Below are 4575 nucleotides of genomic sequence, written 5' to 3' on the forward strand. Positions count from 1 at the left end.
ATATGTATGAAAATACCCTCAAATAAAGGTGACATTATATACTGTCACCTCATATGAAACATTTGATCTGAAATCCAAAATGCTGGAGTATAGAGCCACATTTAAAATGTTATCTTCACTGTCAAAATAGATATGGTGTGGACTGTATACTCAATACAATCTAAATCTGATACCTCACTGTCTGTCTTTTGCCTGATACTGCTTTTTAAACTGCTCTTGGGTCTACTCAAATATTTGATTACTTTATATTTTCTCTCTTTAAGCAATACTTTGATAATTTGTCATTTCTAATAATGATACATTAATTTATGAATAGATATGCGCAGGTTTCAGGACACTGATATATCTGAATATGTAGAAAATATATACTGCCACTATTTTCACCACCAAAGAATAGCAGTGTGATTTTAATATGATTTGACTCTTTGCAGGCTGTCAGGCTGTCTAGTCACAGAGGAAGGCTGTGATTCTCTGGTCTCAGCTCTGAAGTCAAACCCCTCTACACCTGAGAGAGCTGGATCTGAGTAACAATGACCTGAAGGATTCAGGAGTGAAGCTGCTCTCTGCTGTCCTGGGGGATCCCCACTGTCAACTGGAGACTCTGAGGTCAGTATTCCTGTAGTTGGTCAACAAGTGATAACTGTTCACCAGATCCACATGTGTTTACAGGCACACATAGAACTCCACACCATATGTGTTTGGACAGTGAAGCTTACAGTTTTACAGTGGTGTGAAAAAGTGTTACGCCCCCTTTCTGATTTCTTATTTGTTTGCATGTTTGTCACACTTAAATGTTTCAGATCATCAAACAAATTTAAAAATTAGTCAAAGATAACACAAACACAAAATGCAGTCTTGAAATGAAGGTTGTTATTATTAAGGGAAAACAAAATCCAAACCCACATGGCCCTGTGTGAAAAAGTGATTGCCCCCTACAACAATAACTGGTTTGGGCCACCCTTAGCAGCAACAACTGCAATCAAACATTGAATTCCCATGATGTTTTTACAGTAGCTGTGGAGGAATTTTGGCCCACTCATCTTTGCAGAATTGTTGTTATTCAGCCACATTGGAGGGTTTTCGAGCATGAACTGCCTTTTTAAGGTCATGCCACAGCATCTCAATAGGATTCGGGTCAGGACTTTGACTTGGCCACTCCAAAGTCTTCATTTTGTTTTTCTTCAGCCATTCAGAGGTGAACTTGCTGGTGTGTTTTGGATCATTGTCCTGCTGCGAATCCAAGTTCGCTTCAGCTTGAGGTCTCGAACAGATGGCGCGGACATTCTCCTTCAGGATTTTTTGGTAGACAGCAGAATTCATGGTTCCATTTATCACAGCAAGTCTTCCAGGTCCTGAAGCAGCAAAACAGGCCCAGACCATCACACTACCACCACCATATTTTACTGTTGGTATGATGTTCTTTTTCTGAAATGCGATGTTACTTTTACGGCAGATGTAATGGGACACACACCTTCCAAAAAGTTCAACTTTGTCTCTGTCAGTCCACAGAGTATTTTCCCCAAAGGTCTTGGGATCATCAATATGTTTTCTGGCAAAAACGAGACGAGCTTAATGTCGTTTTCTTGCTCAGCAGTAGTTTCGTGTTGGAACTCTGCCATGCAGGCCATTTCTGCCCCAGTCTCTTTCTTATGGTGGAGTCATGAACACTGACTTTAACTGAGTAAGGTTGAGGCCTGCAGCTCTTTGGATGTTGTTGTGGGGTCTTTTGTGACCTCTTGGATGAGTCAGTCGCTACGCTCTTGGGGTCATTTTGGTCGGCCGGTCACTCTGGGAAGGTTCACCACTGTTCCATGTTTTCGCCATTTGTGGATAATGGCTCTTCACTGTGGTTCGCTGGAGTCTCCCAAAGCTTTAGAAATGGCTTTATAACCTTTTCCAGACTGATGGATGTCAATTAATTTCTTTCTCATTTGTTCCTGAATTTCTTTGGATCTCGGCATGATGTCTAGCTTTTGAGGATCTTTTGGTCTACTTAACTTTGTAAGGCAGGTCCTCCCATTTAAGTGATTCCTTGATTGAGAACAGGTGTGGCAGTAATCAGGCCTGGGTGTGGCTAGAGGAATTGAACTCAGGTGTGATAAACCACAGTTGAGTTGTGTTATAACAGGGGGTGCAATCACTTTTTCACACAGGGCCATGTAGGTTTGGATTTTGTTTTCCCTGTAATAATAGAACCTTCATTCAAAACGCAATTTATCTTTGACTAATATTTAAATTTGTTTGATGATCTGAAACATTTAAGTGTGACAAACATGCAAACAAATAACAAATCAGGAAGGGGGCAAACACTTTTCACACCACTGTATTTGTACTTTTATATTTGTCTCTCTACAAGCAAAAGCGTTGATAATTTGTCATTTCTAATAATGATACATTCATTTATGAATAGAGTATGGCAGGTTTCAGGACACTGATATATCTGAATATGTAGAAAAATATATACTGCCACTATTTTCACCACCAAAGAATAGCAGTGTGATTTTAATATGATTTGACTCTTTGCAGGCTGTCAGGCTGTCTAGTCACAGAAGGCTGTGCTTCTCTGGTCTCAGCTCTGAAGTCAAACCCCCTCACACCTGAGAGAGCTGGATCTGAGTAACAATGACCTGAAGGAAAGAGAAGTCCCTGTTTCCATTTGCTAGAATGTATGAATCAAATATTGAGGACTTGGGGCATGAAACTACATCAGTTCAGAAGAATTTGACAAAGGAAAATCCAGAGGGTGGCATGCAGACCTCCAGTGTAGTGAGAGATAGCATTATTCATTGAGCCTTATAAAGAAGTTTTCTTTCAGCTCTTTAAACTGTGCAGAATATCTGTTTCAATCACTGTTGGCTTCTTATGAACAGAGTTTTTCTGCTCTAAAGCTGGTAGGAAACGATCTCGAGGTCCACAATGTCAGATGAGAGATTAAGCAATTTAGGTGTATTAAGGTTTGAGTCAAGGAAGGCAAAGGCCTTAAATCCAGATGAATTTGCGAATCTTTTTGTAAGAAACCACAAAAACCGCAGAATACAGTTGATGTAACTGATAGTGAATATGTAATGCAAATGACAAAATGTAAAATGCAAATAATAAATAGTTGAATGATTATAAACATGGTCATTTGTCTATTGATGCCTGCAATGCAGTGACGAAACGACATGACAACAATAATGTGTGATGTAACTGGCCCCTCTAACAGTACAACTGGCCCCAGCCTGGCCCCTCCCACTGGGAATGTTCTAGAACCACCACTGCTGCTACGTGACATTGGCCCAGTTATTGTTGAATAATAATGAAGCTAGGTCGATTCAATTCAAATAATATAGCTGGTCACTTCAAAATACTTACAGCTGAAATACACTGCCGTTTTCTTTCGTGAACATGGTGAGATGGAGGAAGCCGCATCCACATGTAGAGTTGTGGGGGAGGGGACAAGTTTCCCCAAACAGACACTGGCTTTGGATCAGGTTTAAATTCCTCCCACTAATGATCCTTGTTAGGTTTGGGGGAGGGGAAGCTGATCCCAGATCTGTATCTAGGGAAACTTCACCCCAGCAAAGAGAGATGGGGAAGAGGAGGGAGAGAGAGCGTTGCTCTCCGGATTGACAGATCATCTAGCAAAATCTACCAGTAGGAAATTGGTGTCAGAATATAATATCTGACCTTTGCAGTTCTAATGTCTTCATTTGCTCCATTTCATTAGTCTTGTTGATTGGATTGCTGATATCTAGTTTCACAGATGAGATGGTGTTGATGAAGAGCATCCATCCGTTTTAGTACTGCATTAATAGTAATGCATTCGTAGACATATAGTTGATACTGGTGGTCCTACCCATCCCCCACTTCACTCCATTAACCCTACACTTGCTGCTCATGGTGGTTTGTCTCAATGTATCTGACTTTAGGTCAGTTTTAAGGTTCAGAAGGTAAAGATTGTGTTCGGGCTGTGTCAGGAGCACTAGTGGTAGTGCTGCCGCTCCCAGACTTCACACATTGCCCTATATGGAAGTATATACTGTAAGCAAGCTGAACCCAACACCTACCAATTACCAACTACTGATCTCTTGGTGTAATTGGAAAGGTGTTGGCTTGATAGTCACTGGACCCCGGGTTCGAGTCCCGGTTGGAGCTATCCCTTAATTAGTTACATTGGTGTCAGAAGTGGGATAGTGCCTGTGATGCCATCAAAGAGGCATGTACACGTGAGAGACTTCCTATAAAGAAGGTCGGGACATGCTCTCCCCAAGAAGGGGGTAATGTAGCGACCTTAATCCAACACCTAGCCACATCATCGAGAGGTTCGGACCTCTTGGCCTAGCGCTTGTTGGGTTCTGACTTCTAAACATGAAATAGACTTATTCATGTCACTGAGGGAGAGAGGGGAATGTATAATGTTTCCATTCTGTCAGGATATGATTATTGTTAGCCATCAGGGATCCTATTGGAGAGAAGAGACACAGTCTGGTACAAGTCAACATGACAGCCGTGAGTTGGGGAGGAGTGAGCAATTTGGGCAGAGGTCACGGTTAGATAAGTGAGGAAGAACATATCACTAATATTCTGGATAGC

The sequence above is a fragment of the Coregonus clupeaformis genome, unplaced genomic scaffold (assembly GCF_020615455.1).
Source record: "Coregonus clupeaformis isolate EN_2021a unplaced genomic scaffold, ASM2061545v1 scaf0753, whole genome shotgun sequence".
Lineage (NCBI taxonomy): Eukaryota > Metazoa > Chordata > Actinopteri > Salmoniformes > Salmonidae > Coregonus > Coregonus clupeaformis.